General features: G+C 37.9%; 1 long non-coding RNA gene across 2 annotated transcripts in view; it reads right to left on the bottom strand.

Annotated features, from left to right (window-relative positions):
• The window catches only part of LOC117803343, a 61,067-nt gene that overhangs the window by 24,277 nt on the left and 11,386 nt on the right, over positions 1 to 25,404 (bottom strand). The window contains exon 1 of one of the 2 annotated variants that reach the window (XR_004627099.1): positions 12,624 to 12,685. The exons of the other annotated variant lie outside the window; for it this stretch is intronic. This is a non-coding gene — a long non-coding RNA (uncharacterized LOC117803343). Of the gene's footprint in view, positions 1 to 12,623; positions 12,686 to 25,404 lie in introns of those variants that run through there. 2 annotated transcript variants of the gene reach the window in all.

Genomic DNA, 25,404 nt, shown 5'->3' with positions numbered 1-25,404 from the left:
CATTGCTGCTATAAACACTGGAATGTATATGTCCCTTCGAATCACTATTTTTGTATACTTTGGATAAATACCTAGTAGTGCAATTGCTGGGTCATAGGATAGTTCTATTTTTAACTTTCTGTGGAACCTCCATACTGTTTTCCAAAGTGGCTACACCAGTTTGCATTCCCACCAACACTGTAAGGGTGTTCCCCTTTCTCTACATCCTTGCCAACATCTGTTGTTTCCTGAGTTGTTAATTTTAGTCATTCTGGCTGGTGTGAGGTGGTATCTCATTATGGTTTTGATTTGTATTTCCCTGGTGCCAAATAATGTTGAGAACTTTTTCATGTGTTTTTGTTTGTTTGGCTTTACCCTTGTGTTTTTGCTAAATTGGTGAAGGTTCTTAGACATGTCTTCAAAAAGGAGACACTGTGGTCAATGGAATTTTGAAAGCTTGGGCTCTAGTCTGTCTCTAGAATCCTGCCCAAATTCATTAACTTTGAGTTACATTTTTGAAAAAAATGGATTGAGTTTTATGATCCCTAAGATCTCTTCAAATTTAAAACTTCCAAGTTTCTATGAACCCACATATATATTGCAAAAATATCTGCAAAAGTAATTCGACTTCCACATTTCTGAATCTCGTTCTCTCTTTTAGTGCATGGAATTCTGGACTCTTTCTCCCATACTCCTTTTGTCTACAATTAAAATTTTAATTATGTCCCATTTCCTCAGAGTGTTGCTAGGCAATAGGAAAGAATTCATTGATCTATTGCTACCTAAAAAAATCACCTCAAAACTTAGTGGCTTAAAATAACAACATTTATTTTGCTCGTGAATCTGCAATTTTAGGACTCAGCAGGCACAGCTCATCTCTGTCTCACTTGGCAGCAGCTGGGGCAGCTTAAAGGCTGGAATCTTCTGAAAGATCCTCATTCACGTGCCTGATGCCTGGACCAGAAAGTCTCAGACAGCTGAAGGCTGGAACAGCTGGAGCCCCAAGCATCTTTATGTCCCTGTTTTTTCTCCACATGTTCTTTTCAGCATGGTCGCTTCAGAGTAGCTGAATTTCTTACATATTGGCTCAGGATTCCAGATAGGCATACAGAGATGGGCAGAGAGAGAGTGAGAAAATGAGTTCTGGGCAAAAGCTGTGTTGCCTTCCCTACCCTTGTTTGAAAAGTCACACAGTGTCAATTCTGCCTAATTGTATTTATTAGAAGTGAGTCACCAAGCCTGCCCTATATTCAGGGAAAGGGAATTAGATTCTCCTGTTCGATGGTAACAGTGTCAAGGAATTTAAGGACAAGTTTTAAAATCATGGCCAACTAGTCTGAATTAAGATGTTTATGAATGACAAATGGCTGAAGGGATTTTCCCTTTCATCTTCCATTGGCCTGTCAACATCACTACTGTCCTACTTCAGAGGGACGGTGCTTTAGACATTATGACGGCCCATGGTGGAAGGGAGGACACTTGGAACCCCTAAGTCAGAACAGGAAACTAACCCTGCTGTACCACTCAGAAGACAGCTGGGAAGAATGGTTTGGTAATCTCAGCTCTGCTTACAGCTGGAAAGGCAAGGCAAGCGGTCAACTATGTTTTACCTCAGCGGAGGGTCAAAGAAACACGTATTTCATCCAAACTCTATCAACAGAAAATATACGAAGGCGCAGATGAAGAGTTTTGAGTGTAGCACCACATACAGGTAAAAACTGCTCGTTCTGTGACTAAAACCAAATAAATAGAGCAGATGTCTGGGTAAACACAGCACATTTATGGCATAGATCCAACAGCGATGGCCGAGCTTAAAGAAATACCGGGATTTCAAACTCCTTGCCCCGTGCCCAGTGAGTTTGCAGAACTTCTCAGACTTTTTCGCCAGAGTACTGGAGGAGAGAAAGTCTTATCCCCCAGCTCCTGAGACAGTTGTCACAATGTTTCTCTCCAAGGAGAATATTTTTTATTTATATTTCTAACTAAAAATATTCATGTGATATTCACATTCTATGACATAATTTATCAGTTTATTTTAAAATAAAATAAATATGATTTTACACAAAATTGCATAGGTAAAATTCATGCTTGAGAAGATGAGCCATGTTTATAGTCTGCAACTATTTCCTAACCCACATTCAGGTACTCTAAGCTCCATCTGGAAATACAATTTTAATGTTTGAGAGAATGCTTTTTTATACATTCTGGCCTCACGTTGACCATATAAATTGTAAATCCTCACACTTTGTTTACATTCACCAAATAGAAATCAAGCACCACAGTAAATTATAAGGTTATTAGAACTGTAGAACTCAAAGATCTAAAGCATTCCTTACATAATCTGAGTAACCCTTTTGTCTGTCAGATAAATATGGAGCCTGAATATATATAGGAACCTGTTTAAATTATGCAGCTATCAAATCACAAATAATAAATTATTCTTGGTCATATGTAATTTCCCATGTAAATGCCTGTTTTTGTTTTCATTTGGTGCTTCTATTTTACATACCAGTTTAAGAGCTGATTGGATTAAGAAGTTGTGGTCCATATATACAATGGAATATTACTCAGCTATCAGAAAGAACGAATTCTCAACATTTGCTGCAACAGGGACGGCACTGGAGGAGATAATGTTAAGTGAAATAAGTCAAGCAGAGAAAGACAATTATCATATGATTTCTTTCATTTTTGGAACATAAGAACTAGGATGATCGGTAGGGGAAGAAAGGGATAAAGAAAGGGAGGTAATCAGAAGGGGGAATGAAACATGAGAGACTATGGACTATAAGAAACAAACTGGGGACCTCAGAGGGGAGGGGGTGGGGGAATGGGATAGACTGGTGGTGGGTAGTAAGGAGGGCACGTATTGCATGGTGCACTGGGTGTTATATGCAACTAATGAATCATCGAACTTTACTGTATGGTGACTAACATAATATAATAAAAAATCATTAAAAAATAAAAAATAAAAATAAAAAAAATAAATGTTCACAAAAAAAAGATTACCTTCCCCCCCATTTTATATAGTTTAAGAATATATTTTATATAATATACAGGTGTGTATGTTGGGGAGGGTGTTCTAGTTCCAACAATGGTGGAGCAGAATATATTGGACTAATCTCCTTGCCAAAGGCAATGATAAACTATAAACAATTTCTAAAAACCAGTTGTTTGCAGCCCCTGGAGAACAACTGAAGCAGGCAGAAGTGGGCCTGATACTACCTTAGAAGTAAGGGAAACTCATTAGATGAGATACACACTTAACTTTCACTTAAGAGCTTCCTTTTTTTGAAGGAGGGAGATAGAGAACAAGCAATGAAATATTGGCAGGACTTGGGGGGTGGGGAACTGAGTATATTTTTAACATGAGATGAATGCATGTAATTTCTGGCCAGTGGGTGGACAATGGCAGATTAAATATGATCCCATCCTGATCAAGAGTGTCTCTCTCCCTTCCCTTTGAATCTGGGTGAGTTCTGTGTTGCTTTGACCAATAGTATACAAAGGAAGTGCTGATAACCCAATTTCCAGGTTAAAACCTTACTTCTCCTCTCTTTCACTTCTCTTCTTTCGGACACTTGCTCTTAGGACCCAGTCACTCAGCCACAGGGACAAATTCATATGTAAAGGAGCCAAGGCCTCAAAATGAAAGCTTCAGCTGATAATTCCAATTTACCAAGCCTGTAGATGACACATCTTGGAGTGAATAGTCCAGCCACGTGGAGCAGAAATTAGGTATTCCAACTGATGCACGTGGAGTAGAAATTAGGTATTCAAAGTAAGTTCTTCTCAAATTGAAGATTTTTAAACAGAATTTTTAAAAACTGTTGTTCAAGCCACTAAGTTATGGGGTTATTTTGTTATACTGAATAGATAACAGAAAAATGAGGAGAGAATTTGAGCAGATATAGTCTTTTTATAGTTTTATTGTCTTATAGTTTTTGTGCATACACAAAAAAAAGATATACGAGTAAAGACTAACAGAATTAATCATCAGGAACAGAAGACCACAAAATATATTACTACATATCCATTAGTGCGTCTAAAATTTAAGACATTGATTCATTCCAGCTGCTGAGGATATGGAGGAACTGGAACTCTCATATTTTTCTGAAAGCAAATGGTACAACCAGTTTCAAAAATAGGCAAAATTTTTATAGACTTGAACATGTCCTATGACCCAGCAAGTTCACTTCTAAACATTTACTCAAGAAAAATGAAAACGTATGTTTACCAAAAATTTGTATGAAATATTCTTAGCCACTTTATCATGATAGCCAAACTGGATATAACCCAAATATCTACCAACTGGAGAATGGACAAACAAAATGTGGTATTATTATAGAATGATAAATAAAATTGAATACAATACAAAGGAATAAACTATTAAAACAAACAATAACATCAATGAACCTTAAAAATATGACATATGGCGAAAAAGTTCAGACACATAGGGATGCTTACTCTTTAAGTCCACCTATAAGATTTTCTAGGCTAGGCAAAACAAATTTAATTAGTACTAAAGCCATAACTCTGTCCCAAGCAGACTGGTTTCTAGAGCCTCTGATCTGAACCATGATGCTGTATCTGTGAATTCATAAAGTTTTTGAAGGAGATATAGAAAATAGTTTAACTGGTTACATGAGTGATGGGATTCTGGGGAAGAGATAATAATTAAGGGACAATTTAGGAGGGATAAAACAGGACTTTTAGTTTTGCTCTTTATAAATTTGTGTTATATAGAGAGAAAAATAGAAACATAGAGAATAAACAGAGAATAAGTATAAATAAAATCATGAGAAAGCACATCATAAAGAAATTGCTAAAACCCAAAGCTAAAAAAAAATGTTTTAAAACAGCAAGAGATAAAAAGCATGTTACATACAGAGTAATAAAGGCAGGCATTACAGAAGACTTCTTATGGTGAAATGTGCAAACCAAAAGAAAATGGAGCATCTTAAACTACTGAAAGAAGGAAACTATTATCATAGAATTGGGTTCCCAAGAAAATTCTCTTTCAGAAGTGAAGGCAAAATAGAGACTAAATTAAAGATAGAGAAATGTTTCTCACATATAAAAGCTCAAGGAATCCATTAACAGACCTACATTACAAGAAATATTAAAGATAGCTTTTCACACTCTAATTAAAAATCAGAGTGTTTCAGATTGAATTTTAAAAGGCAACACATACCTACATTCTTCCTACAAGAGACTGTCTTTATGTATAAAGATATAGAAAAATTAGAACTTAAAAGATGGAAAAAGAATATCATGCAAAAACTAATCAAAATAAATCTGATAATATCAGTACACTTTAGAACAAGGAATATTATCTAGAATAAAGAAGGACATTACATAATGATAAAGGGGTCAATTTATCACAAGGGCATAATAATACTAAATGTACATACACATATATTGAATAAATTCAAGATAAATGAAACAAAAACAATTAGACAATTGGAAAATAGAAAGACAGATCAATCCACAGCAAGAGTCAGAAGTTTTAAAAATTTCTCAGTAATTGATGTACAAATAGACAGAAAATTTAAAAGGGCATGGAACACATGAACAAAACTATCAACCAGCTTGACCTAATTGACAGTTATAGAATGTTATGTCCAGCAACAACTGGATAAAAATTCTTTTCACATGCACACACAAGATTCACAAAGAAAGACTATGTTCTGGGTCTCAGTAAATTTAAGGTAATTTAAATCATACAAAGTATATTTTCTAATCATAACAAAATTAAAACAGAAATCAATACCAGAATAACTTCTTGAAAATCCCCAAACATTTAGAAAATAAATGACACATGAATCTATCCTTAATCACCAAGGGAATTAGAAAATAGTTTGGGTCAAAACAAAAACATATAAACATATAGGCAAAAAAAAAAAAAAAAGATAACCTATCAAAATGTCTGGGATGCAGCCAAAACAGTACTTAGAGTGAAATTTATAACTTTAAATGCTTATATTTGAAAAAGAAAGGTCTCAAATCAATCATAGAAATTACAAAAGAGCGAGCAAATTGATATGAAAATTATACCTCAATAAGTTTGATGGCAAATTATATGATCCTTTGTCCATTTTGGCCTAATAGTTTATCTTAAATTGTTCTTTTCTGTTGCTTTTCCTTTTACCATAGCTATAGATTTTTGTAATAAATAATAGCCTTGTTGAAGAAAGTATGTAAATATATACAAGAGCATATATAAGGAATTTCTGAATTTTTATGGTACAATTTGTGTCAACGAATGACCATATATTAAGCCCCTACCATCTGCCAACCCTCGCACATATGTTGTTTCATTTAATACCAAGGCTACAGTGGATCCTTAGGGGATTTTGATGGTTTAATTTACGATCACCAGAAGCTGCGATTTAAATATCCACATCCTGCAGAACTGGTGTATTTAGTTTATTTTTTCTGTAATGTGTGAATATTAGTTTCCATCACATAAGAACCATGGTGAAAAAAGCCTCTAATAACACTTGGGTTGTATGAGATCAACTTGCTTTCATGAAATATGACATCAAGCAGAATTGGTTTAGAAAATAGCAAACACATTTAGAGAAGTGGTAAGATACAGAGCAGGGATGAAATTTATGTCAATCTATTACTTTCCACAAAACTCAAACTCAGCCATCACACGGTATCATAAAGAGGAGAGACAAAAGGTGTGAAAAGCAAAGGCAAGAGACCATTGCTTCTCTGATTCAGGAGTCAGCATTTCTTCCTATCAGTCCCAAGAGAATCTATGTCCTCACCTCATGCTTATTTATTTTCATCTGTGGTGAATTTTCTTACTGTTGGACTCCAATTTCCCTTTCTTTGGTTCTGTTCAGGGTACTGTGGCCTGGTTGCAACAGTAACTCCTGGAGAACAGGCACAGTGCTCACCTAACATTAATAAATGTCACCGACTAACATAGAGGAACTATTTGTTTACTGATGAACTGATCAGAAGATGCCATCCAGCCAGAGCTTTTCCCTAAATTAAAGCTAAGTTTAAGAATTATTTTTTCAAAGGTCCATTTTGAATTATGGAGCTGTAATTCCATCTTGAAGGCTATTTGTGGGTCATGCTTCACTTCTTGTGGTTTATGACTTCAACCCAGGCCCTCGATGGAATTATAGCCCAACAGTCACAGAGACTGCTATATATCATCTGTTTATTTTACAACCAAGCACCTAGTATATTTTGGTTTTATGTTCAACGAGAACATAAGAGGAGAGGAGTTGATGGAAGAGCAGGAGAAAAAATAATTGAACCAAAGCTACAGCCACGTCTACCTGACTTTAAAAACTTGAGATAAAAACTGGAAGTCAGGGGCAGTTCAAGATGGCAGCATAGGAAGATACTGAACTTACATCCTCCCATGAACACACCAAATCCACAGCTACCCCTGGACCAATTCCCTTGGGGAAAGACCTGAAAAATAACTAAATAGCTCATCCACAACAAAGGACAAAAGGAACAAAGTACAAAAGGGACACTGGTAAGAGAGGCAGAGATGTTGTCTCACCAAAAACACCACCCCCGGCAGGGCAACCCAGAGTCAGGAGAAAGCTCACAAACGTGGGCCTCCTCTCTGAAGAGCAGGAGGTTTGCTCCACATCAAGCACCTCAACCCTTGGGACCTGCACCAAAGAGATAAGGCCCCAAAACATCTAGCTTTGAAAACCAATGAGGCTTATGTCCAGGAGATTCAAAGTGCTATAGTAAATGAGACTTTTCTTACTCTATGCTCACACATACTCACTCACTGCAGAACAAGTGCAAAACCAGCAGTTTGAAAAGTACCTAGACCATATGTGAAAGAGATTCCTTTGCTAATATTAAATTAGCTGCAGGGGGGCAGGATCCTACCCTGTTGGGACTCTCCAGAGATGGAGGCATTGGTGGGAACCATTTTTGGTTCCCTAGCTAGGGCTAGCAGGTGCACACAGTCACAGCACTCTCTCGTTGCCCCACTAAAGCCAACAGGTGTGCCCTGCCCCTGTGCTCTGTCACTCTCCCACTGAAATCAGTGGGTGCACCCTGGCCCTGCTCTCCCACTGCCTCACTAAAACTGGCTGGCACATGCAGTGCACACAGACACACGCAGTTCACACCCCTTTACACCTGACTCTGGTGCCAAGGGATTTTGTGTTTCTGGGCCCCACAGAACTGAAACAATTGAAGAGGCCGTTCTTGGCAGTTACCATCTCAGGCCCAGAGAGCCAGCTGAAACACACCTCTAATCTTCCTGTGGAAAAAAAGCCTCCTAACTTGTCCTGGAGCTTCAGCCTGAGGGACAAGCTTTAGGTTTGCCGCACATCTAGAGATTACAGAGATGCTGTCAGAGAATGTAGGCTGGAAGATGCCTTTTTGGTGTTCCTCCTTGGTCTCTCTACGGCTTTCTGGTACATCACAGGAAAGAATTTATACTCATCTAGAGCTCTGAGTTTCCAACTGTCATGAAAGTGACACTGCAGATCACCTGGTCTGGAGGCCAGCAGGGCTTAAAATTGTGGTCCTGCAAGACTGTATACATTTACATACATTAAAATCTGAGGCCTGACAGTCTGGCTTCCAATCAGCCTGAAACTTGGTGTTGACTGAAATCTTCCCCCCTCTGGAACACTGACGGGTCTTGGTAAACCCTCAAAAACTGGAGTCTATCAAGAATAAATCAGGCTGCTTAGACAATCACAAAGGTTTTAGGGAAAACCAAGAGTTAGGGAAAAGTTGATAATAAATTTCATCTCCCACGCAAGGCCACTCCTTCAAGACTAGCTGTTTTGCCTAATACATAGAAACAAACACAGAGTCAAGCAAAATGAGGAAATAGAAGAATATGTTCCAAATGAAAGAGCAAGATAAACCTCCCCTCCCCCCCCAAAAAAACCCTTAATGAAATAGAGAAAAGTAATTTACTTGATAAAGAGTTCAAAATAGTGGTCATAAAGATGTTTACCATATGGGGAAGAAGAATGGATGAACACACTGAGAACTTCAACAAAGAAATAGAAAATATAAGAAAGTACCAAACACAAGTCACAGAGCTGAAGAATACAATAACTAAACTAAAAAATACACTAGAGTTTTTCAACAGTGGACTAGATGAAGCAGAAGAAAGGATTAGTGGAAGACCAAGAAATGGAACTCCCCCAAACAGAGTAGCAAAAAGAAAGTGTTTTAAAAATTAAGGACAGCTTAAGGAACCTATGAAACAGTATCAAGAGGAATAACATTCACATTATCAAGGGACTCCCAAAGGAGAAGGGAGGGAGGAAGAGATAGAAAACTTACTTGGAGAAATAATGGCTGTCAACTTCCTTAACCTGAGGAAGGAAATAGATATCCAGATCTAAGAATCCCAGAAAGTTCCAAATAAGATGAACCTAAAGAGATCCATGCTGAGACACATTATAATTAAAATGTCAAAAGCTAAAGATAGAGAATCAAAAGCAGCAAAAGAAAAACAACTCATTATATACAAGGGAACCCCTATAAGACTCTCTGATGGTTTTTTATCAGAAACTTTGCAGGCCAGAAAGAAGTGGCATGATATATTCAAAGCATTGAAAGGAAAAGCTTCCATCCAACCAAGACTACCCAACCCAGCAAGATAATCATTCAAAACTGAAAGAGAAATTAAGTAGATAGATAGATGATAGATAGATGACAATAGATAGATACATCATGGATGGATAGATAGATGATAGATAGATAGATAGATAGATAGATAGATAGATAGATAGATACAGATGATGATAGATAGATGGATAGATAGATAGATATAGATGATAGATAGATGATAGATAGATAGATAGATAGATAGATAGATAGATAGATAGATAGATAGATAGATATTGTTATATGTCAACGTCAGGGTAACCACAAGGCAAAAACTATAGTAGAGGGGTGCATGGGTGCGACAGTCAGTTGAGCATCCAACTCTTGGTTTTGGCTCAAGGTCATGATCTCAGGGTCATGAGATTGAGCCCTAGGTTGTGCTCTATGCTTGGCCTCGAGTCTGCTTGGGTTTCTCTCTCTCTTGCCCTCTCCTTCTGCCCCTACCCCCACCATGTGCTCTCTCAAATAAATAAATAAATATTTTTTAAAAACCTATAATAGATACACAAAAGATAATGAGAAACAAATCAAAGCATAATACTTAAGAAAATCATCAAACCAGAAGGGAACAGAACAAGAAGAGAAAAGGAACTTTAAATGTAAATGGACGAAATTACCCAATCAAAAGACATAGAGTGGCTGAATGGATTTAAAACAAAAACATAACAAATTTTAAAAACCACCCATCTATATGCTGCCTACAAAAGACTCACTTCAGATATTTGGATACACACATACTGAAAGTGAAGGAATGGAAAAAGGTGTTTCACGCAAATGGAAACCAAAAGAAAACTGGGGTAGCTATACTTCTATCATACAACATAGACTTTAAAATAAAGACTGTAATAAAAGACAAAGAAGGTCACTACATAATGATAACAGGGTAAATTCCGAAAGACAGAGTAGACCATGCTTATCCATGGTTTTGCTTTGTGTGGTTTCAGTTAGCCATGGTCAATCACGGTCTAGAAGCAGGTGATCCTCCTTCTGTCATCAATAGTAACCTAATGCTGCATCACAATGCCCCCATCAGTCACCTCACTTCATCTGTCATGTAGGTATTTTATCATCTCACATCGCAAGGGGAAGTACAGCACAATAAGGTATTTCGAGAGAGAAACCACATTCACATAACTTTTATGACAGTATATTGTTACAATTGTTCTGTTTAGTATTAGTTATTGTTGCTAATCTCTTACTGTGCCTAATTTATAAATTAAACTTTATTATTGTTAAGTATGTGTAGAAAAAAAACAGTATACATAGGGTTTGGTATTATCCACAATTTCAGGCACTCATTGGGGGTCTTGGAATGTATTTTCCACAGATAAGGGGGGACTACTGCCTAATATTTGCAAATATTTATGCACCCAACATAGGAACACTTAAAAATGTAAAGCAAATATTAACAAGCCTAAAGGAATAAACTGATGGCAGTACAATAATAGGAGGGGATTTTAATACACATATCAATGGATAGATCATCCAAACAGAAAAATCAATAAGGAAACATAAATCTTAAGTGGCATATTAAACCAGGTGGGATTAATAGATATAGACCAAACATTCTATCCAAATGCAGCAGAATATGCATTCTTCTTTCGTGCATATGTAACATTTTCCAGAATATATAGCATGTTAGGCTACAAACAAGTCTCAATAAATTCAAGAAGACTGAAATCACATCAAGCATCTTTTTTGACTACAAAGGTATAAAACTAGAAATCAATTAGAAGAAGAAAACTGAAAAAGTCACAAATATGTGGAGATTGAACAACCTGCTACTGAACAACTAATGGGTCAACAAAGAAATAAAAAAATAAATCAAAAAATACCTAGAGACAAATGAAAATGGAAATAAATCACACCAAAATCTATGGGATGCAGCAAAAGCAGTTCTAAGAGGGAAGTTTATAACAATACTGGCCTACCTCAAGAAACAAGAAGAATCTCAAATAAACAACCCAACTTTATACCTAAAGGAACTAAAAGAAGAAAAACAAAGCACAAAATTAGTATAAGGAAGGAAATAATATAGATCAGAGCAGAAATAAATGAAATACAGACTAAAAAAATAATAGAAAAACCAATGAAACTAAGAGCTGATTCTTTGAAAAGATTTTTAAAAAATGACAAACATTTAACCAGAATCAATAAGGAAAATAGAGGGCTGGAGTGTCTGGGTGGCTCAATCCTTAAGTGTCTGCCTTCAGCTCAGGGTGTGATCCGAGGGTCCTGGGATGGAGCCCCAGTTTGGGCTCCCTGCTCCGCTGGGAGCCTGCTTCTTCCTCTCCCACTCCCCCAGCTTGTGTTCCCTCTCTCGCTGGCTGTCTCTCTCTCTCTCTGTCAAATAAATAAATAAAATCTTAAAAAAAAAGAAAAAAGAAAAAGAAAAATAGAGGGCTCAAGTAAATAAAATCACAAATGAGAGAGGAGACGTTACAACAGATACCAAAGAAATACAAAGGATCATAAGAAACTATTATGAATAATTACATGCCAACAAATTGGACAACCTAGAAGAAATGGATAAATTCCTAGAAACATACAACCTTCCAAGACTGAATCATAAAAGAATAGAAAATCTGAATAGTGAAGACATTGACTCAGTTATCAAAAACCTCCCAACAAATAACAGTTCAGGACCCGACATTTTCACTGTTGAATTCTACCAAACATTCAAAGATTTAATACCTATTTTTTTTCAAACTGTTCTGAAAAATTGAAGAAGAGGGTTTGCTTCCAAACACATTTTACGAAGCCAGTGTTACCCTGATACCAAAACCTGATACCAGATAAAGACACCACAGAAAAAAGAAATCACAGGCTAATATCCCTAATGAACACAGATGTAAAATTCCTCAACAAAGTATTAGCAAACCAAATTCAATGATATATTAAGAGGATCACACACCATTATCAGATGGGATTTATTCTAGGGGGGCAAAGAATGGTCGGTATCAGCATAACAATCAACATAATATACCACATTAAGAAATGAAAGATAGGGGCACCTGGGTGGCACAGCGGTTAAGCATCTGCCTTCGGCTCAGGGCGTGATCCCGGCGTTATGGGATCGAGCCCCACGTCAGGCTCTTCTGCGGTGAGCCTTGCTTCTTCCTCTCCCACTCCCCCTGCTTGTGTTCCTTCTCTCGCTGGCTGTCTCTATCTCTGTCAAATAAATAAAATAAAATCTTAAAAAAAAAAAAAAAAGAAATGAAAGATAAAAATCATATGATCAGCTCAAACGATGCAGAAAAAGCATCTGTCAAAATTCAACATTCATTTATGATAAAACCACTCAACAACACAAATATAGATGGAACATATCTCAACACATTATAAAAACCACATATAACAAGCCCACAGTTAACATACTCCACAGTGAAAAGCTAAAAGCTTTTCCTCTAAGGTCAGGAACAAAACAAAGATGTCCGCCCTCACCAGCTTTATTTAACACTGTGTTGGAAGTACTAGCCAGAGCAATTAAGCAAGATCGAGAAAGGGCATCCAAATTTGAAAGGAAGAAGTAAACCTGTCACTACTTGCAGATGACAGGATTTTGTATATAGAAAACTCTAAAAAAACTGTTAGAACTAGTAAACAAATTCAGTAAAATTGCAGGGTACAAAATCAACATAAAAATCTGTTGTGTTTCTATACGCTAACAATTAACTGCCAGAAAGTAACATAAAAATCATCCCATTTACAATTGCATCAAAAATAATAAAATACCTAGGAATAAACTTAAGAAAGTTAAAGAACTGTGCACTGAAAACTGTAAAACATTGATGAAAGAAATAGAAGAAAATACAAATAAATGGAAAGACATTTTCAAGCATGTGGATTGCAAGAATTAATATTGTTGAAATGTCCATATTACCCAAAGCAATCTATAAAGTGAGGGCAATCCTTATCAAAAGTCCAATGGTATTTTTCACAGAAATAGAACAAACAATCCTAAAATTTGTACAGGACCACAAAAGATCCTGAATAGCCAAAACAATCTTGAGAAAGAAGCACAAAGCTGGAGGTGTCACACTCCCTGATTTCAAACTATATTATAAAGCTGTAAATCAAAACAGTATGGTATTGGCATAAAAACAGACCTATAAATCAGTGGAACAGACTAGAGAGCCCAGAAATAGCCCCATGCATATATGGTCAATTAATTTACAGCAAAGGAAGCAAGAATATATAATGGAGAAAGAACTGTCTTTTCAATAAATGCTGCTTGGAAAACTAGACAGCCACATGTAAAAGAATGAAAGTAGACTACTGTCTTACCCCAGACACAAAAGTTAACTCAAAATGGATTAAGGACTTGAATGTAAGACTTGAAACCATAAAAATCCTAGAAGAAAACACAGGCAGTGAGTTCCTTGACATCAATCTTGGCAGATGACTATTTGAGTGGACCCCAAAAGCAAATTCAACAAAGTAAAAAATAAACAAGTGAGACTACATCAAACTAAAAAATTGTTGCACAGCAAAGGAAGCCATCAACAAAGTGAAGTCAGTCTACTGAATGTGCGAAAGTATTTGCAAATAATATATCCGATAAGGGATTAATATCTCAAATATATAAAGAACTCATACAACTCAATAACAAGCAAACAATTCAATTTAAAAATGGGTGGAGGTGCTGAATGAACATTTTTCCAAGAAAGACATACAGATGGCCAAAGATGCATGAATAATGCTCAGCCTTACTAATCATCAGGGAAATGCAAATCCACAAGGAGATATCACCTCAACCAGTCAAATGCCTAGTATTGAAAAGATAAGACATAACACATGTTGGCAAGCATGTGGAGAAAAGCGAACCCTTTCTAGGGTTTCATTTTGGTTGATGGGAATATAAATTGGTGCAGCCACTATGGAAAACATTATAAAGGTTTCTCAAAAACTTAAAAATGATCCACCAATTCCACTTCTGGGTATTTATTTGAGGAAAACAAAAACACTAGTTCAAAAAGATATATGCAATGTACCCCTATGTTCATTTCAGCATAATTTTTAACAGCCAAGTTATGGAAATAACTGAAGTATTTATAGATGAATAAATGGATAAAGAAGATATAGTCTATAGATATATACAATGGAATACCACTCAGCCATAAAAAAGAATGAAATCTTGCCATTTATGACAACAAGGATGGGCCTTGACATGCTACACTTGATATTGACCAAAAGGCTGAGATACACTAGGATGGGCCTTGAGAATACCACGCTAAGTGAGGTAAGTCAGACAGAGAAAGACAAATATTGTATGATTGCACTCATAAGACAAACAAAGAAAATTCATAGATACAGGGAACAGATTGGTGGTTGCCAGAGGGGAAGGGAGTTGGGGAGTGGGCAAAATGGGTGAAGGGGTACAAACTTCCCGTTATAAAATAAATAATTCATGGGGACATGACGCGCAGTATGGTGACTGTTGTCAATAATGTTGCGTTGCATATCTGAAAGTTGCTAAGAGAGTAATTCTTAAAAGTTCTCATCACAAGAAAAAAAAATTTTAACTGTATGGAGATGATATGTATGGTAACTAACAGATTGCAATCATTTTGCAGCGTATACAAATAGCAAACCATTATGTTGTACACCTGAAATTAATATAATGTTCTAAGTCAATTATAACTCAATTTAAAAATACCTATAAGTCAGACAACAGTCCAGACATGTTATCTCCATGTTTGTAAACACCTGGCAATATCTTTTTCATTAATGTGGAAATAAAATGTCCAGTTGATTGTTTTCTGTCTTTTCACAGATGAACGTGACTGCACCAGAACTCAGAGGGCCCACCTGAGGGGCGGCCATCATTCTCTCCCTCTCCTGGCTTTGTCAACGCTGCCAATAACAAGCTCTCTGGCAGGAGGCTGCAAACAGCTGGGTCAGAGATCAGGCAGGGTCATTGCACACTCAGGCCTTGGGTTTCACCCGCTGGTCCCTGCAGTGTGCTGGGAGGGACACTCCTTGATCTCTCCATGCCGTCACCCGGTTCTGCAGCACAGTTGGCACTAGGCCTTTGCAAACATTCTAATTTGATGCATAATTAATACAACAGTGATTCAAGGCATAGAAGCTTCTGGGACTAATTAGTGACCTGAATCTCCATGGTAGCCTGCGTTCCATTCTTATCAGTGCTGGGAAGAGCTGCACTCTTAGAAATAATCAGTCTCCCACTTATTACTATGACACAGCCAAAAAGCAAAGATCATTTTTCCATCCAGTGTGCAAAAATTCCATCAGTGTGTAATCATCTCTCATGGGGACTAAACTTCCCCTGGAAGAGTCTCACTAAATTAGTCCCTCATGAACTTTTAGGTTTCCATGTGGGCCTGGGGAGATCTTATTGCAGGTGAAGAAATAAAGACAGTCAGCAAGGGCTCACTGACCATCCACAGAATGGACAGCATTGTTCTGGGTTTTGGAGCTGGTCTGAAGGAAAATAAAAGCCTCAGCTCTCTTTCCAAGACTTTGCAATAAAATAATGGAACACAGAGTGATGAGAATGAATGATTTGTGTACTGCTGTTCCTCATATGCATCTGTGGATGCATGGCTCCGAATGTCCGAGTCAGACATAGATGACCTGTTCAAAGTCAGAGCGAGTTCGCCCCAGGAAGAGAGGTGGCCTTGTAGTGGCCATCAAAAATTCCCATCAAAAATCATTCTATTTCCAGCTCCCTTGCCGAGGGCCAGCATGATCTAGACTAGGGTCAGTAAACCATGGATATGGATCATAGGCCAAATCTGGCCTGACCCTTCATTAAACTCATGCTGCAATGGCAAAGTTGAATTGTTGTGACAAAGATCCTATGACCTGCAAATTTTAAAATATTTACCATTTGGGGGCACCTGGGTGGCTCCGTTGGTTAAGCTTCCGGCTCTTGATTTTGGCTTAGGTTATAATCTGAGGGTTCTGGAATCGAGCCCCAAGTCAGCTTATGCTCAACAGGGAGTCTATTTGTTCTTCTCTCTCTCTGCCCCTCCCCCACTCATGCACTTGCTCACTCTCTCTGTCTCTCAAATAAATAAATGAAATCTTTAAAAAACGTATTCACCATTTTGCCCTTGGCAAAAAAGGTTTGCTGACCTCTGGCTTAGACCATCAAAAACCACTCAGCAATTGGGTGACCTTGGCTTTAGTCTGAATTTTTTAGAATTCCTTTTGGGAGGGTAGGTTATGGACCACCACCCCAAAAGCAATCTCTTCAGCATGTATGATTTCCGGCTTCTGTTCATGATCACAGTGTCTAAGTGTGCCTGTATTGACCTTCCTGGGTAGGTCCCTTCATATTTCTCATATTTTTATTTATTTCATCAGCACTTTGGTGATATTTATGTCGAGCACTACTCTAAGTACTTAAATCATTTCATTTCATCTTTACAATCACTCTGTAAGGTAGGAATCACTATTACTCCGTTTCAAAGATGAGGAAACTAAGGTGCAAAGAAGTTGAGTTGCCCCGGGTTACATACTAGCAAGTTACAGAGCCAGGATTTGAACTCAGGCAGTCTCGCTCTTCAATCTGCCCTTAACTGTGTCAGTACAAACGTTTTTACACAGTATCCGTGGGAATATAGTGGGCTTACCCTGATTAGCTAGCTGCAACTGGGAGATTCTCTTCAAGCTTTTAATTTAAAATGCATGTGAATATTGCACTCTATTTATCCTATGGCTTTCAGTACTCACTAGCACAGTACCTGTACTCCCTGGGATATGGGCACTCCCATTCTGAAAGTCATAGCCTAATTTATTTTTGAAGTAGACACCCGGTTTTGCCATTACAACACTCATTTATTTGACCAAGTCTAATGGTTTGAAACTTTTTTGTTTCTGACCAAAAGACACTTTAAAAAAATTACATACAGAATATATAACAGATAGAGGTAATTCAGACAAGAAGCTTCTAAATTTCTTCTTTGAGATATTCAAGTTCTTTGAAAAATCCTGTATTCATTCATCCTTCTGGAACAACCCACACCAAGCCTGTTCCCTTTCTCTCATGACCGTCCTTCAGATGTGCTATGATCGTGATCATATCTCCCCTAACATCTCTTATTTGGGAAAAATAAAGCTAGTTCCCATGACCATTCCTCATAGAATGAGCTTCCACATTCTTCTATGCATCCCAATTAAAATAAGTGCCCAGAACTGGACATAACATTTCAGGATTGGGACTATTCATAGAGAATTTAGTGGAAAGCATTTATTTATCAGATCTGGATATTCTATAAAGGGGTTTGTGACAGGCGGTACTTTGCAAAGATGGATGCAACAGTAACTCTCATCCCATTTTCTCTTCTAGAACTTTGCCACCCTCCCAGTAAATGGCGGAGTCTAATTTTCCTTCCCTTGAATCTGGGTGGTTATGTGTCTCACTTTTAACCACTAGAATGCTGAGGAAGTGACTTTGCATGACCTCAGAGACTAAGTCATAGATGGCGAAGAGCAGCTTCTGCCTTGTGAGTTGGAACACTGTGCTAGAACACTGAGCCACCATGCAAGTGATCCGACTGCCCCGAGGCCACCATGCTGTGAGGAAGCACAAACTAGCCCATGTAGAAAGACCACATGGAGAGGCCCTGAGACTATACGCAGAGAGAGAAATGCCTGGCCAGGCTCCAGCTGCTCTAGTCACACTCTCTCCCCTGTTCCAGTTTCAACTACCATCTGATTACAACCATATGAGTGACCCCAAGCCAGAATTACCCAGCCAAGTCCTTCCCAAATTCCTGAGCCACAGAAACCGTAACAGATAATAAAATGATTATTGTTGTTTTTAACCACTCGATTTTGACATGATTTGTGCAGCAGTACAGAACCACAACAGGGTCTTAGCATTGATCTTTAATCTGAAGGGGATAAGGTCTGAAGTCAGCTCCTTAGAGAATTTTGGCACTGCTTATCTCTTTTATTTGGAGAGTTAGAATCTCATCTCACCTAATAACCTACAGAGAGATTTCACAAGAGGTCATGGAAAGACTGCTGAGACGAAAGCTCAAGACTGAAAACAAGATCAATTTGATGACTTATACTTTTTAAAACATCTATTTTAGTATTGCTCAAACATTATCTCAATAACACATGTCTATTAGAAATACATATTGCTATCGATTGAATTATGTGCCCCCACAAATTCATAGATGGAAGCCCTAACCCCCAATGTGACTATATCTAGAGGTGGGGTCTTTTAAGATGTAATTAAGTTTAAATGAGGTGAAAAGTGTGGGCCTTAATCCAATAGGGACTTACAAGAAGAGAAAGATCTCTCTCTCTCCCTCTCTCTCTCTCTCTCTCTCGCCCTCTCTCCCTCTCTCTCTCTCAGTGAGGACACAGTGAGAAGATAGCCCTCTATAACCCAGGAAGAGAAGTCTCACCAGAATCTGACCATGCTGGCACCCTGATCTCAAACTTTAAGCCTCCAGAACTGTGAGAAATAAGTGTCTGTTGTTTAAGCCACCCATTCTAAGATATTTTGTTATGGCAGTCTGAGCTGGCTAACATTCAAGTATAATCTATATTTTGCTTATATAAGTTTACACACACACACACACACATGCATATAACTAAACAATACAAAAACTTGCATCCTAAGTGAATTAATTTGCAAGCATGCCCACCTTGGGCTTCAAAAATCCTGAAAAACAAGACTATGCCAATATGTCATATGGAACAGCTGTGCCATTGAAGCTTTTCATATACAGTAGCCTCCATTTATTTTCAGTTTCAGTCACCTTCAGTCAACCACAGTCTGAAAGCAGATAACCCTCCTTCTGAAGCACTGTCAGAAGGTCAGAAGTAACCTCATACAATGTGACAATGCCCATGTCACTCGCCTCATTTCGTCTCATCATATAGGTATTTTATCATCTCACAACATCACATGAAAATGGGTGGGTACAGTACAAGATATTTTGAAAGAAGAGAGAGGCCACATTCAGATAACTTTTATTACAGTATATGTCCTATTTTATTATTAATTATCATTAATTTCTTACTCTGCCTGATTTATAAATTAAATTGTATCATAAAAAGTGTATGTATAGGAAAAAACAGAACATATAGTGTTCAGTACTCTCATGGTTTCAGGAATCTACTGAGGGTCTTGGAACATATCCCCTGTGAATAAAGGGAGTAGTACTGTATATTTTTGAACATGTTTATTGTAAAACCAGTCATGGTATAACTAGCTATGTCATAATTAAAATGGATTGGAAATATAATCCTAGACGTTTAGATGGAAACTTAAAGTTTATTCAGCTACACCTACTAATTAGAGCCTCTTTTATCAGAGCCTCCAAAGTTGGTTTGGTAATACCCAACCTGGATCCTCGGGGACTACTCAAATCTTCAGTGTTCAGTATACTACTATCACTCGGTGTCGATAAAAGTGCACTGAAATGGGCACTCTGATACATTTTTTATAGGTCTGTAAATCAGTACAAACTTTTTGGTAGAGGATTTTATTATGTTGTTCATTGGTATTAAAAAGGTTTATGCCTGGGGCGCCTGGGTAGCACAGCAGTTAAGCGTCTGCCTTCCCCTCAGGGTGTGATCCCGGGGTTATGGGATCGAGCCCCACATCAGGCTCCTCCGCTATGAGCCTGCTTCTTCCTCTCCCACTCCCCCTGCTTGTGTTCCCTCTCTCGTTGGCTGTCTCTCTGTGTCAAATAAATAAGTAAAATCTTTAAAAAAAAAAAAAAGGTTTATGCCCTTCAAACTATGCTTAAATAATTTTTTAAAATTTATTTTTATTTTTTTTCATGTAAAGTTCGATGATTCATTAGTTGCATATAACACCCCGTGCACCACGCAATACGTGCCCTCCTTACTACTCATCACCAGTCTATCCCATTCCCCCACCCTCCTCCCCTCTGAAGTCCTCAGTTTGTTTCTCAGAGTCCATAGTCTCTCATGCTTCATTCCCCCTTCTGATTAACCCCCCCTTTCTTTATCCCTTTCTTCCCCTACCGATCATCCTAGTTTTTATGTTCCATAGATGAGAGAAACCATATGATAATTGTCTTTCTCTGCTTGACTTATTTCACTTAGCATTATCTCCTCCAATGCAAACTATGCTTAAATAATAACCCAACATACAGAGAAAGGTTCCTGTGCTATGGTCTATTCATTGTGGAAATACTTGTCATATGGAAAAATTAGAAACACCATAATTGTGCAACACCATAAATAATAGTAGGGACATGATTAAGTAAATTATTATTCTACAAAGCATAACTATGTAGATGTGTAAAACAAGGCTGGTAGAAACTATATAAATGTCTGTCTATTTAATGAGCTGAATAATAGCAGCAAACTCCTGAACATTCTACTCTCTCTGGATATCAAATTTTTACTTGGAAAAAAAAAATGACCCAAATTAAGTTTGGGAAAATATGGTCATTGGAGAGTCATGTGGTCATGAAGTCATGAAATCTGGAAGCCTCTAGCAATAACCCATCTTATTGTTACATGGCTCTAATGGTTAAAGAAATCTGCCTTCTTGTAACTTCCACCCATTCTTACTGGGTCTGACAAGTGAGGTGACCAAAACAAAAACTTTATAAACCACGTCACATGAGTAAGATATTATGATTTTAACAGTTCCCAGATAACAAAAGGCAGCCATCATATACTAATCACTGTCATGGTTAATATCACAGATATATAAAATTACTTTTAAAAACATTTTCTATTTGGGAACTTTAGGCAAGGGATTTCTATTTGCTCTTCTCCAACCTGCCTTTTTGATCTGGAACATGGATTTGTGGTTTAGAATTTGAAGTACTGTCCAATATTTCTCACAACTTGAGTCTAAAATATCCTTCCTCATAATTGAAGGCAAATGATTGTTTTCTCCCTTTTTGTGCTGAGTGTTTTTCTGGATGTTGTTTTTCACTGTTGACTGATATTTGTCCTTGAGTTATGACAGGTGAAAGCCAAGTGCACATATTGCCAAATGAAGTGTGGTCAGGAACAGCCAGGGGTGGTGGGTAGAAAAGGCTTGTTCCTTGAGACCACATGATGTCACGGGACTATTAGCAGAATGATTCACATATATTTAGTGCGGGAGCTGGAGCTAAAGGAAGTCTGAAGGGATGGAATATGAGGCAGCTTGTCCATCCTGGGGACTATAGACTTCGTGTGTGCTTGAGTTTTGTGATGCTTTTTTGTCATGATTCGATGAGGGTATACACTGTGGTTACTAAAGCTTTCAGGCTTTTCTGGTACATCTACTGTCAAAGTTATGTATTATAATGCAACTGTCTTATTATGTATCCTGGTGAGTATAAAATGGAACCAATATAAAGACATGCATTTAGGGTGCAATGATCAATCAATCAACCATAATGAAAGTGTCCTGGTTGAATGAGAGTTCATGTCAGGAAAAGTTGAAAGTTTCAGTTGGCCAAACTTTGAGAAAAATTTCTGTGGAAAACGTATTCTTTTATATCTTGATAGAGGCTGGATTACACAGATGTATGAATTTGTCAAAACTTAGCAAATGTACAAATAAGACTAAGAACGCATTTTACATCAAAAGAAAATACCATAAACAAATACTAAACTCCTGTCACTATGTGTTTAGAGGAAATTATACTTACCTCTGAAATTTATAAAAAATGAATTGATGATGGACACAGGAATGGATACACATCTGATAAAACAAATAAATGAAATGTTAGTGGTAGAATCTAGGTGATGGTTCTATGAAGTGGTGTTTCTGAGCTGGCTCATGTAGGCTCACAGAGCTGATTTTGCACAGCTCTCCCCCAACTCACATTGGTAGCTTGAAATTGGCCATGGCGGGAAGATCTGTACCACAGAAATCAGCAAGCCACACAAATCAGAACTTTTTTTTTTCTCACCTAGTGAGAGAGTTTACCAACACACCACTGAATGTGTGGATTGCTCATTATAAACTTCCTTCAACTTTACTGGAGTCTTGACATTTTTCATAATAAAATATTGGCAAAACAATATGACTCAGTGTGATCTCATTGATGAAAAAATAGATTAATAGTCAGTTTTTAGACTTTCGCTTCCGAGTAGAATTTAGCAGGAATTCCTCCCACTGCAACAGCTAGGGAAAATAAAGACTTATCACAAAATCATATTTTTAAAACCAGTGTGGAGAACCATAGAGGCAAAGAGAACTAGAAGAAGGAAGTTCCAGAGGGGAAGAGCACATGGAAAATGAATTGAGGTTGCTGGCAGTTTTCTTCCCCTGGGGGCCGGGGGTGGGGGGCATTTGCTGAGGCCCTGCCTAAGGATTGGGCTTAGACTGCAGAGGGGAAGAGAAATCAGGGGAGCCTCCCCCCACTCTCCCCACCCTGCAGCCTTGTAAAAAGAACAGAATTTAAAGGAGTCCTAGTCCCACGGCTGGGTTTTCCCCACAGGACAGTTATTGCATTTGGGGTGACATGGGAGACTGGGGGGGTGGGGCTGAGTCAGCAAGGAAGAGTGAAATCTCTACCTAGCTTCAACGTTCCCTAGTGGGAGGGTCTTACCACCATAGCCAGTGTTTGGCAGATTTTGAATCTGGATGATGTGGAGGCTGATGACCTCAACTTTCAGGGCAGATGTGACAGAGATACAACAGCATCTCAAGCCAAAGTTCAAGGGGACTTTGCCCAGAAAGGGGCACGTCCAGGAATGCAGTGAAACCTCCCTCAGTCTCACATTTCATAGGAGACAAAACCCCACTGGAGGCAGGAGACAGCAACCAGGTAGAACAAAGTCCGGCTGCAAACAGCCATGGCCCAGTTTACTTTCTCGAGGCACTGAGGTGATCAGCCCTTTCCACTGTCCAGCTGAGGAAAGGGCAAACCCTTTCTCAGGGAAAATATCATTTTCAGTCTTTATGGTTCTTTTATACATTATGTCTTGCAAACAACCGTAAGTAATGAGACATGAGAGAGGTAGGAGAATGGGACCAATAATCAAGAGAAAAAAAACTGACCCTAAAGCAGATCCACAAAATATCCAGAGGTTAGAGTTAGCAGAGAAGGACCTTGAAAGTAACTATTTTATATATATATATATATATGCTTTTTTTAATAGAGAAAATGGTAGACAAAAAGATGGATGAAGAATGAAGAATTTCCACACAGAACAGGCATTTATTTAAAAATACAAGTGAACATTCTAGAACTGCAATATCTGAAAGTAAGACCCATTAGATGTATTTAACAGCAGATAGGACATAGCACAAGTCACTTGAAGACATGTGAATAGGAAAAAAAATATTGAGGGGCAGATGGAAGAAGGATAAACAGAGTATAGAGACATGCAGAATGCAAAGAGTCTAACATATGTGCAATTGGTATCCCAGAAGGCAAGTGAGGACTTAGGAAGAAATATTTGAAGTCAAAATCCTTACAGATACCACTGGAAGATGTATTACACTCGGATGTTCATATCCTGGTTGTTACATTTAATGATTATGTGTGATGCTGAGTGAATCCCATATCTTCTCTAATCTTCCTTTCCCTCATCTATAAAACTGAATCAATATTATTAATTACAATACTATCAATTTGTAGTTTTATCTATAAGTGATAAAACTGTAAGGTAATATGAAAAAATTTTTAATTATTGTCATTGTTTCCCCACTCAGTTATTCTAGTAGGCCAGTGTATAATTTCTAGCCCTAGCACACACCAGACTAAAGTTGGCAACTGGCTGAAATGAAATTGGATTTCACTTAGGTTGTATCTCTCTTCATTCTAAAATATTTCTACTTTTATTGCATATATCCTCATATTTTTCCAATTTATGTAACAAGCAGTATCTATTCCAGAGATCTCTGAAATAGGATTTCCCTTCTGAGATTATTTCCTGGGACTGAAGTTCTTGGGTGGAGGGGGAACATGAGAGGCAGGATGGGAATTACGCCCCTAATTTGAGTTAGGAAGGGTTGAATTCATCTAAATTCTTTAGTCATTTAGTCTCTAGTCATATTAGAACTGAGGGAAAGCCAGAATCGTATCAGGAAGGGTGGGCCCATAAGACTCACCAAAATAAGATGTAATTGTGAGCATATATATATATATACATATATTTTAAAAGCTCTAATGGAACACAAGCTTGGGAAACATGATTTCATTTGGAAGATTTGTTACCATGGAAACTCAAACTTCCAGTTTTCCGATTCTGAGCTACTTGATAGTATTCTAAACCACAGTCTCCAAACTAGTTTATGTTCTTTTGTCATTTTTGTTGCTGTTTTTACAAAGAAACAAAGCAAAGAAAATAATGGAAGCTGGAAATCCAGCAGGTAAGGAATGTAAGAGTAGGGAAAAGAAAAGGGTGGAGAAGAAAATGAAAGCAGCGGGGTATTGGCTCGGGCTGTCATAACACAATAGCACAGACTGGTGGCTAAAACAACAGAAACGTGTGCTCTCGCAGGTCTGGCCATTGGAAGTCCAAGATAAAGGTGCCAGCAGGGTGGGTTTCTTCTGACATCTCTTTCCTGGGCTTGTAGGTGGCTGTCTTTTTGTTGTGTCTTCCTGTGGTTTCTCTCCGTGCACCCACACCCCTGGTGTCTCTTCCTCTTCTAATAAGGACACCAGTTCTATTGAATTGGGGCCCCAAATACAGTAATATCGAGGGTTAGGGCTTCGACATATGGATTTTTAGGGGACACAATTCAGTTCATAACAGGCAGAGGAAAAAGAAAAAGAATCAGTGTTAACTAATGGCTTCATAACTAAAAATGTTTTGCCATATCTGACCAGTGCCAACAGATCAGCAAGTTACAGACCTTTGTTTCTTTTC

The sequence above is a fragment of the Ailuropoda melanoleuca genome, chromosome 8 (assembly GCF_002007445.2).
Source record: "Ailuropoda melanoleuca isolate Jingjing chromosome 8, ASM200744v2, whole genome shotgun sequence".
Taxonomy (NCBI): domain Eukaryota; kingdom Metazoa; phylum Chordata; class Mammalia; order Carnivora; family Ursidae; genus Ailuropoda; species Ailuropoda melanoleuca.
Note: the sequence above shows the minus strand (reverse complement) of the source record. Positions and strands in the feature narration are given on the sequence as shown.